Source organism: Triturus cristatus, chromosome 3_1, assembly GCF_964204655.1.
Source record: "Triturus cristatus chromosome 3_1, aTriCri1.1, whole genome shotgun sequence".
Taxonomy (NCBI): Eukaryota; Metazoa; Chordata; class Amphibia; order Caudata; family Salamandridae; genus Triturus; species Triturus cristatus.
Genome location: NC_140583.1, coordinates 87,806,937 through 87,819,015, shown reverse-complemented (window position 1 = coordinate 87,819,015; position 12,079 = coordinate 87,806,937).

Below are 12,079 nucleotides of genomic sequence, written 5' to 3'. Positions count from 1 at the left end.
AGGCCCAACGGTGGGTGCAGTTCCGAAACCGGTTCCTTCCTGGTGCGTGGCCAGCTGAGGACCTCACCCCCCTGTGAGGTGGCAGGGGTCTCTATTCAACCTCCAGTGGTTGGGGGCCCCAGGGCAAGGCCGCACCTTCTGCTCACTAAAGGGGGGGTTTACTGCCCCAACTGCACACCGCCAGGAAGGGACATTGTGACCGTCAACAGCCGGTCCCCTCTACTACTTCTAACCGGACTGGTTCGCGATTAGGCCATGGGAGGGGGTCCTCAACCAACTGGGATGTTGTGGGCAGATCGAGAAATCCCGGTTGGAGACTGTACCATCCAATATCGCCGGCTCCCAATGCCGGTCTCTGCCTCCAAGGGTTCACTGCGGGTGGTTGGTAACTGGGTATCAGGCCACCCACGTGGGTCCCGCCCAATAAGTGTTAAGAAGAGGGGAGAGTTCCTTATCCCCGCTGCGATGTCCGTTGTTTCCCTCGCAGAGCACGGCCCATGTCTTGGAGCTTCAGCCGGGCAGGAAGAGGGAGCTGGCTGCAGGTGGTTGGAGCCGGGCAAATCCCGATCCCGACCAGACCCGCTGGATCTCACCACAGCCCCGCTGTCTCTTGTCTGAGCCTGATCGGAGCGGGGTGAGTGGTAGGTCCGCTGGGGCCCCTGTATCTTCCGGCAAGCTGTGAGCCTCCGGCAGCATCAGTTCTTCAGCCGGGCGCGGCGACTACCCAAATGCTGCCCCCACCCTCCGGGCCTTCGCTCAGGCCCCACTCCGAAATGTGCAGGTGGGAACACTGAATCAGCGAGGGCTGTGGCACCAACGTTTACGTGAAAAGCCTCACATCTATTGCAAGCACCTTGGGTTGCTGATTGACATCCATAATGATTATAAATTACATAGTGGTGGTGCAAGGTGCATTCAATTTTCGCACGTTTTCTGCATTTTTAGGTATTTTTTATTGCCCCAGCATTGTAGGAATGGATTTATTTAAATATCAACATGCCTGTTGTGTATGCAATGCTCATTAAACCACACATTCCCCATTCCTTTCGAAGTAACTGAAGGATGAGAAGGGCCCTCATTGACAATGTTGCAATAATGCACGTTATTGTGCTACACGCTGCCTTGCTAATATTCCTCAAAATGCATTTATCCACATTAAAGTTGCTTAATTTGATGTTCTGTTGGCAGTATGCCATTGTATTCATGCTCCTGGGTATGGTGGTCAATGACACATTGACATGCATGAAACAAGGGTCTTAGGTAAAGTCAAACATGGCTGGGAGAAAATGCATAGCTAGTGATGTCTGTAAACATTATTCCAGTAACTAATGCATTGAAGGGCCATGTGCACAACAGTATGTATCATCCATGTGCTCACCCCTGTATAGTTCAACAAAGGTATGCTGTGCAACTATGCACCAATCCTTGAAGCCTGCCTCAAAGTCCTATGTCCTCCTGCTTGCATTAAGTCATCATTGTCACTGCTGTGGAAAACACAAGGGGAGGGCACGCACATCTTTACTCTGGTCCAGTCCCGTGTCTGCAGACACATGCAGGCTTGAACACTTTAAGTTGTTGCTGCACCATGTCCATTCAAAATCTGGTCTAAGGAGTATATGTTGTGATATCACACCATCAGCCCAAGAAAGGGGTGCTGCATGATATATGTCATGCAGCATGATACATATTACCTTCTAACAGATTGCAACATCTGCCTGCTGAGTCAAGCTACAAAATAAGCAAGAGTAGTCAAACCACATATTAAAACACTCGTCAACAAGTTGTTAGTCCTGATCTCAGTCGCAAACACACAGAGGGATCAATGGACGCATACACATATTCAGAAAACATTCCTAAGCTGACTCACATCCTGCTTAACACCTTCACTAAAAATAATGCAATACAAAGGATGTCAGTGATTGACATTTTAAACGTAGGTTAGGATGTAGCCACTTTGTAGCAGCTAACCACAGAAAGGCAAAGTGGAAAATAATGATACATTGTGAAGCAGGTTAAGAATATTGTAACGTGGACAATGAGCAATGCCAAAAGCTAGAAAGTGAAAGCTTTGTTGAGGGAATGGACCAAAGTGAGGTATGAAATGAAAAAGATTATGATGCACATGGGATTTGAGGCAATGAATCAAATGTTGTTAGAACATCCATATTAAAATAGGTGAGGCATGTAGTGAGCAAATGTCACTGCTGAATGTGCACTTTTAGCACATTACTTAAAATGTACAGCTGCAATATCCATCATTGTGAAGCATTGGACTAAGGGAAGCTAACACCACAGGCACTTGAATGGTAAGTGTTGAACTCAATGGGGCTTAGTTACAAGCCCTTTGCGCCACAGGTGTGCCACTTTTTGTGAGGCACAATATAGCACCTTTACACGCAAAACTTTGTGTGTAATGGACATGCAAGGGGTGTTGCAGTGGGTGTTCCCATGCAACACCCATGGCTTCTGCCGCATTATCAGATTTACGAGAAATCGTAACCCTGAAAATGCGTCAGAATGATACTCCTCACCAGGGGAGGCATAGGGAGACGCAACGAGGTGAAATGTTTTTAAATCTCTGCATTTGTTTTTCACTTTCTATGCGTACTGCATTCTGAAGCACACATGGGAAGCTGGAATCACCTCTTGTGATTGATTTGGTGCAGGACGTTGTTGCTTTCTGCATGAATACAATCATCGCCATCAGGCAGGCATCTTTGGACCATGGTGCAAAGGAGCCTGCGTTGGTGGATGGCAGCTAATTGTGCGCCAGCGCAGGGGAGAGTGCATCCCTTTGCTTTAGAATTAACGCAGCGCGGCACAGCCTAATTGCTTGTGGCACCGCACTGCATTAATTCCTATAAATAAAGTCCAATTAATTATGGAAGATATTTATTCCTTGAGTGACAAAGTGGGCTGTAAGTAAATTTCCAGGGTACTCCCTTGGTGGGACTCGTTACATATATGTTGTGCTTTGACATTATATGATTGAGTATTACAGTTGGCCCAGAAACAATTTATGCACTATGCAATTGCCTACATGTGCAGTTGATTGAGTGGCTTGAGGTGTGTGGTGTGTTCAAGTTGTGCTTACCAACATGCAGTCCATTTCCATAAGTGCCATTCTGGACCTGCTGGTTGATGACAGATTGGAGGAAAATAAATGAATCGTGGACACTGCCAGGGTACTTGGCCATGACATTCAGGGACACACCAAGATGGTCAACTATTGGCTGCACATTAATGGAGCAGGCGTGCTTTCTGTTTCTGTAGATGTGGGCAGTGCCGCATGAGGCAATAGTTGGACATGGGTGTAGTCCATTGCCCCCAACACATGCGGAAAACCAGCAGTCAAATAAAAACCTTGTTTGCTGGTGAGTTGATCTTGCGCAGTGTTTGGAAAGTGGAGATACTTCTGTGTCAGGCTGATGATGGCATCCCGGACAGTGGGGACGTACCTGGAGAAGGATGCCTGGGAAACTCTAGCCACTCTGGCGTTGGTCGGTTGGAAAGTCACTGAGGCCAGCATGTGCAGCACAGCAAGTAACTCTGTCTGTGGAGGCATGTTTGTGCTGCGCTGTGATGTGATCTGCAGATTTAGCACAATCTGGTTGAGGAGGCGGAGACTGGAGCCCCTTTTTAGCCTGTAATGGGCTTTGACCTCCTCAGGTGTATGAGGAAGATCTCTTGGCAGTCGATCCGCTCTCTTTGGTGGCGCTGCCTCTGTGGTGGTGGTCTTCTTGCTGCTCCAAGTTGCAGTAGCAGAAGCTCCCTGGTGTCGTTGAGGTTGCCAGTGATGAACTGTGATTGTCTCCCTTACATCCAGGTGTGCTTGCACCATTTTTAACACCAGGAAAGTATTAATTGCAGCTAAGTGGACTTAGCTGCATTTTTTTAGCGATATACAAGGGAATCCTTGTAGATATCGCGTAGTGTATTTTGCGGGAGTTTTTATGCAGGAACGCCTAACTTGCATTTCATTTTTTGTAAATCACGCCAACAGAATTGGCGCTGTTGAAAATTCACATTATACAAGGAAAAAAAGCCACCGCAGCATCCCAAAATTGATGTTATGACAGTGTTACATCTTGTAAATATGCCTCCCAGTTCAAAAGATTTGAACAAAGTAGTCCACACGTATGCAATCCTTTCTGATGAGATGTCATTTTGTTCCCCAGGTGCTCAAGCAATTTCCATGCATCAAACAGCAAGCAAGTGCTTCGTCCTATGAACCTTTTCACGACTGTGATAAAAGGAAGTCACAGTGACAATACATTGAAATATTCCTCCATTGTCATAGAGTCTGACTAACAGCGTGAACATATTATTCATTTATGCCTCTTAAGTACAAAAAGAAGACGTAACCACATTGGGTTGCTAAGTGTGTAAAGATAATAGAAAAAGAAAAGAGAGTTTTTTAAAACGCATCCAAATGTGTCATGTAGTCAAGTGACAATGTGGGATACCACTGGATACGAATCATTTCTCAGTAACTTGTGACATACCTGTGAAAGACTGAGTGACACACCTAATGCCATGTACTTGAAAGCTGTCCTTTAAAAGTGAATTAAAACTTCATGTGATTGGAATACGAGCACCCAGACATAGAAGCTTGAAAACACTAATACTTGAAAGATTCCACGTGAGTGTGGTAAGTGCAATATAAGATGGATGCTATTCGGACAAACGGAGCTGAATCTGAATTCAGCGCCACAAGAACTTCCGAGCAAATACAACAGTTTACCTAACTCTCTGATCCGCCACAACCAGGGCAATTGAAGATGAAAATGATGGGTACAGAATATAGCATCTCTTGAAGAAGGCAGTGTCTGTCGATCAACTTGTCGCCGCTTGAAAATAGGTACAAATATCAACTTCTTTATGGAGTACAGGATACAACAACAGGCTGAATAAGAAACCAGAGGCAGTTGATTCCCAAGCGGTAAGTTACAGTTCCAATTGAACAGTAATATGCTACGGGGATTTCTTCCATAAAGTTTTATCACACTTTTTTGCTAACCCAACAATAGCATAACATGACAGAAGATGACATAACATGACATGAAATGAAATAAGATAACATAACAAAATATACTGGTGAAATTCTTCCAGCAAGGATGATTAATGTCTCTGAACAATAGTTTTATCCTCTTAGGGTCAGTAGTAACAATTTAACTATCTGCTGTGAAATGTTTTTGGGCAACTTTAGACAGGAGGGCTGAAGAAAGTCCCAAGGTTGGCCCAGGCACCAAAATAATAATAGACCCCAGGGAGGGAGAGCACCTCAGGCAACCCGCCAAAAAACAAAATGTCAATATTTTGCCTGTAAGGTACAAAATGCACAAAAAACATCTTTATCAAAGGGGACAAAGCACAATGCACAGATGGTGCATTCTGTGGCTTTGAGTAGTACTGGAAGACAGCAGCGGTACTCCAGTGTTTGCAGAACTGCCTCACATTTTGGACGGTAACTTCTAATGGCATACACACACACAGCTGGGCCTTGAGGGTCATCTGCCCTTCAGGGCGGTCTGTGCTTAGAACATATAGTGTGGAGAAGTGTGGCTCAATGATTAGAGCGGCAGACCCTAATGCAGAGGTCTAGCCCGGGACCAGGGTTCAATTCCCCGCCTCGGCGGGTCTTGTGCTCATAAATTCCACGGACCTGATAATTCTCGCCTCGGTGCCATTCCAATCATGGAGTCCTACTCTGCAACTCTGGGCAATAGCTTGCTTAATCTCCACAACAGCCCCCACAACGCTAAGGATGCCTGGCCTCCACCTTGGGGGTGCCCAGGAGTGGATGCCTCACAAGGAAAGTCAGGATGGGTTCCACAGCGGTATTCGTACAAGCGCCTTGAGACCCTTGCGGGTGAGTAGTGCGCTATACAAGTATCAATTTACATTTACATTTAATCTTAGACACAGTCCATAGGGCTGATCCCAGGATCTGAACTAAGAACTATGTGACTTCCTTCTCCACTTTAGTCCTTGCTCTTGTCAGAAGCCTAGATTATCTATAATCAATTGCTGGTTTGAAACACTAGTTACTTAACAAGGAGTGTGACACTTAGTGGCAATCAACTAGCTACTCAGATGCTGAGTTACGCTCATGCTAAAAGAAAACTACCAAATTTAAGTGCATCTTTTTATTTGTAGTGTCCTATAATATGAGAAGAATTCATGACAATGAGAGGGATCACAAAATACCCACTTCTTTTTGTGGGTGCTCTGGAGACACTCTGAATCAGAAACATGGAATAATCCCTATAATGAGCAATCAGCAGGCTCATTACATTATGCACTCCATGAGAAGGGGTCCATTATCTCATCTTCAAGGGACAGAGATGTGCCATATGTAGACTACTTTCTACACTGAAGTTTAGAATTTTGCTGGAGAGACACTTACTCAAACTAAGTTGGAGCAGCAGACTAATGCTATGTGTTATTCTATGGATAGAAAATTAGCAAGGATAGGAGAGAGGAACAGTAGAAAGAACACAAAGTACAGGAAAAAGTTGAGCACCTTTACCATAAGTTTAAATGCAGGAGTGACCTACTGTTCACACTATAAAGACATACATGCCTGGCTGTTATAAGGATGCATAGCCTTGCTCTATGAAGAAAGCTGTATCAAATGCAAAAAGAACAATTGATGGACAGAATGTTGAACAATGTCAAGCATTCACCCCAGTACTGAGATCTGGGCCTAGCCCATACTTGTTTTGCTTCCCATGCCACTGCAGGTTAAACCCAACCAGATGCATATCAGTTTTGACCCTGCTCCCCATGGGAACAGTCCAGGCCTAAACTGCCAGGCCAGGTCCTTCCTGGACCAGACACAAGTATCATGGGACCGGGTTCAGGCTTTCACCCCTCATCAGCCAGGTTAACTTGACTCCAGTGGTATGGAGAGCACGGGACACACTTGGGTATAATAGTCATGTAATTTACAAAATACAACATACCTTTGTCCCTTTAATTTTTCCCTCTGTTTTTGTTCTCATCTATACTGTGCACTTCTCTTTTTTAATTCATATCAAATAGTATATGTCCTAGTCTTAAGCTGGTAATTGGTTGTCTTTTGGGACCTGTAGTAACAAAATATCCCATGCTTGTATAATCTCTGTTGTGCCATGCTTCCTGCATAGATCTCACTCAACTTCCTCAAAGGTACTTCTCATGAAGATTATGTTGTACCCTTGGTCCTCATGAATGCCCTCTCAAGGGAGGCACTCTCACCCAACTTACCATTGTCAAAGCATCCCCCGTAGATGATGTCCTTTTGAACACAAATGAAAAAGACCCCTCCTTCTGATATTGCTGGACCTATCATCTGCCTTCAATAGAGTCGACCACCCCACCCTCATATGCACCCTGGAGACTCGAATGGGCAACACCTGCAATGTCCTTTGCTGGTTCTCCTATATTTCCAATCCCCACCAGTTTGTTCACGGGGGTAGCTCCAGATCCCGAAAGATCCCTACCATCTGCAGAGGGCTCAAGCATTCCATATGGTCTTCTGTCAACCTCTACATGGAGGAGCTTGCTGCTCTACTTACAGATAATGGCAACAAGGTTCACAAACATGCCACTGACACAAAACTCTTCTTGAAAATCTCCTCCAGTTTAGACATCCAATGCCTCAAGCACTGCCGGTACATCATCACTCAGACCACAATGTCCAGTGTCTAGCTAAAGCTCAACCCAACCAAGTCATATTTCCTACAATTTGACAAGGACAACCGGTATGAAACAGTACAAACCTGGCGTAATGACATGAGTTTCTTTTTTGCTTCCCTCCTGTTTTCAATAACTTGCCATTTGTCTTTTCTTACCATTCTTTCCTCTTTCTTGTCTTGGTCCCAATGCATATTTCACTGCTCTTCGCATATATTGAAGAAACTTATTCCCATTTCTTGACTGACTTTGCAGCTGTCTCAGGCTGATCTTCCATGACCGCCAGTGTTAGAAATGAGGGGGCTCTGGTTGACGCAGGTGTGAACCCACAACAAGCAGGGACCCTTTACTTCTTGTCAGGGTGAAGGATGACTCCCCAGAATAACCCCTGCTCACCCTCTAGGTGCGTGGCGCGAGCAGTCTAGGCTAAGCCTCAGGCGTAAACGGTTAAGCAAATGCAATTACCCATACAGTAAACCCCTTGCATGCACCACAAACGGACACCAATCAGGAAGTATATAAGAATAAGCTTTTATGTAGTTTCAGCAGATTCAGATACAAGGCCCAGTAACGTTGAACTGATGGGGCCACAATTCTTGGAAATACGGTCAAGTTCTCTTTGTTTTACTGAAAGTTCTTTAGGCGGGCACAAGGTAACTGGAGGCCCCAGCGCACTTCGTGCTGAGGCAGCGCCCAGGGAGCACACAGCAGATGACAGGGAAATAAGAACGTTGCGGACCCTGGATCCGATGCGAGCTCGCGGTCGAGTTCGTAAGTACAGTACCTTGTTTCTTGACGCAAAGGCGGGTGCGGGATTTCAGCGGCTCTTCGACAGAAGAGCGAGGCGGCGTCCGGGGCTCCCACACTTCACGATGGGGGTCTGATCTTCAGGCTCACGACAAGAGCGGGGTGTTGCAGGTGGCGGGTGAACAAAGCGGGGCAGCCGGGCACGCGGATGCGTCCGGGCCGTCCGAGGCTTGGAGATGCTCACAAACGCCGATTCCGGCGGGAGGGTGAAGGTGCACAGCGAGCCTCCAACGAGCGAGGTGACGGGGCAGCCCAGCACAGCGTAGGGGGAGCGGCTCCGGTCGAGCGAGGCTCTTCCCAAGGCGGGGGCGGCTAAGCAGTCCTGGTCACGGCTCAAGGAGGGACTGGGGCACGAGGGTCACAGCTCCGGCGAGGGAAAGGACACCACAGTCCAGCAGCAGGCGAGTGAAGATCAGGTAGAGCCCAATGGTCCTGGGGCTCATTTCAGGGGGCAAGCTCAGTTCCAAGCCCTTGGAGATCGTTTTGGAAAAGCACAAGTCTTGAAAGTAAAAGTAAAGTAAACGTCTTCAGCAACAGTTTCTCTTCTCTCCTTTGGTAGCAAGGTCACCACTGCAGGCCAATCCCCCAGGATAGGGACAGTCTTCCTCCTACAGCTTTCCCGGTGCCTCCTCCTCAGGCAGAGATTCTTCTTGGTCAAAAGCGGATCTAGTTTCTTAGGAGCAGGGCTCCTCTATTTATACCACAAATCTTTTGTTCTCCCAGGCCAGGGGGGCCCTTGCCTAGTTCAGTCCGGTTCCTGAGCACTTTGTTTACGTGATGCAGGCTTCTTCTTTCAGAGTGCAGGGCAGAGTCATCAGATGCTCCACAGGGGGTGGAGCCGGCATCGAGGTAGCGGAGCACTGTCCTATTCAGAACCTAGGAGCACTCCTCCCACCCATCTACCTGTCGATCGTCCTATTCATACCAGGCTACCTAGCCCTGCCCATCTGGGTTCCCCCAGCCCTGTCACTCACACCAGCCAGACATCAGATACACAACACGCAGAGGCGGCTGAAAGGTTTAGGCAAGCAAAGGCCAACTTTCTAAAAGCGGCATTTGCAAACCCGGAATATTAAAATAAACCTTGCGAAAAGATGTACCTTATTATTCCGAGTTCAGGCATACTAAACTCGATCTCCTACCATGTTCCCTGGGTCGGTTAGGATCATAGGGTGTAATAATCCAGGCCGCCCATACTGGCCTATGAGAACAGGGTAGCCTTGCAGTAGTGAACAACAAGATGGCGGTAATTCACTACTAGGACATGCCACGCATCCAGGCTTGTCCTACCTTAGGCGTACAATGCACCCTGCCCGTGGGCCTACCAGAGGGGTGACTAACATGCCGCTAAGGGAAGGTTTTGGGGACTGGCAAGTGTGGGCACTTGTCGGTCGGCGTGTCAGTACCAGACTGCACGCAGGTGCTGCGATGGCAGACCTCGGATATATTTTACCGGCCGCTTCTGTGGGTGGCACAACCAGTGCTGCAGGCCCACCAGCGGTGTTCGCATTTACATGCCCTGGCGCCCCCGGCGCACTTTACTGGGGTCTGACAGTAAATCAAACAATCCAATCATGGAATCCAACCAACATATATAATTTACATAGGGAGCACTTGCACCGTGACACTGGTTGGCAGTGGCACAGCGCGCTGAGCGGCCAACACCATAAAAACACATGAGGCACAGCGACAAAAAAGAGGAAGGGAGACTCACGCCAAGGTGCCAGGTCTAACAGCCAGGAATTGAAACCTGTTTTAGATTTGTAAGACAAATGCCTTCTTGGTTTTCGGTCCTGAAATTTTGCCCTATGGGAGTGCTGTCCAGTTGTTTTTTATTCTGTTTCTCTGTGCTTCGATTTCACAAAAGTGGTCACCAGATGGTTATCATTGCCGATATCTGCTTCCCTCTTCACTCTGACATCTTGTAGTGAGCGTCTGAAGGTGCCGTTTATCATCAGGTGATCATTATGGTTTCTGTCTCTGCCATTGGGTGAGCACCAAGTTAGTTTGTGAATATCATGGTGGGGGAAGGAAGTTCTCCTATGACCAGATCATTTGTGGCACAAAATTCCACCCATCTTTCCCCATTGTTGCTCATTGTACTACAACCTTTCTTTCCCATGGCACTGTCATGGTTCAAGTTGTCATTTCCCAAGTTAGGATTCAAATCTCCCAATATAGGTGCCGATTCCGATCCGGTAAAAATAATTTGAGTACGACCCGCATCCGTATTTATTTACGTACGAGTCGCACAAGTACCGTACAAACTGGCAAGTACGGTTGGGACGTGAAAAATAACTACGAATAGTGTTGGGAAAAGTCTACGAGCGTGTGTCGGAAAGTGTCCACGTCCGAATATCGTCTGGAAAAGTGTACGAAAGTGATCCGGACAGTTTAACTTACAAATCGTAAAACACAAGTCCGAGCGCGCAAGTACGAACCCGACCGCCCGTCCGAATACACAATCGCACGTAAAAAGGCCCGTACGGAGCCAACGCTGAAGCACACATGTACACGGGTAAACTCATGCCCGTGTACGAGCCGTACAGCCCCCCACCCCCAATATGTCTGCACCGTACACCACCCTGTGCGCACTGTACCTCCAGCCCCCCCACCGCATTTACTTGCCACACACCAACACCGTACCCCAGCACCCTCACACAGCATCGCGAATGTACGGATCGTACCTACGCGAAAAAGACACATACAGAACCAGGACAGTGGAAAACAGCACAAGGAGGGCCAAAGCGACTCGCACAAAAACACAAAACATGTCTACACGACAAAATACAACTCAATGACTGACCTGCCACATCCAAACTGGCCAACAGAGGCCCCAAACACAACCACCTCTTATAACACACCCACCAAAATTCAAACACAGCCACACCCAAAAATTGACCAATAAAAAGGGCCCACACACACAAACCATGAGCCCTTGCAACAGACCTACTGCGGACAGAGCTCACACACAAACCACCCCACAGAATTCATACCTTTGCTACACCGCCACTCACACACCTTCACACAACCTCCCCCACAAACATCCCCCTCTTCACAGTCACACACACACACATTCACACCCACACACCCACAACCGCCCACACCCACACCCCACACCATGCCCACAGACAAGAATCCAAAGTTCACTACAGCGGAGCTTGAGCTCCTCGTCAACGAAGTCATCAGAGTCGAGCCACAGCTGTTTGGAACAATGGTCAGACAGACCAGCATATCTGAAAAATCTGCCATGTGGCAGAGGATCGTCGACAAGGTGAATGCTGTTGCGCCCGTTCGAAGGACCAGGCATGAATGCCAAGCCAGGGGGTACGATCTGCGCAGGGCGATCAAGAGGAAGATGAATGAAGAAGATGCCCAGACCAACATCACTGGAGGTGGGTCGCCCCGCAGACCCGTACACTACCATCCCTGGGAGGAGAAGGTGATGGCCATGCTACCGCCGGTGGGATTACACGGATACAACAACAAATGCACGCACCTACCCCCAAGCACTCACCGCACACAACCACACTAAATAACCACGCCCATGCCACGAACGTCACCATTCACCCTTAACAAATAAAGGCAAGGC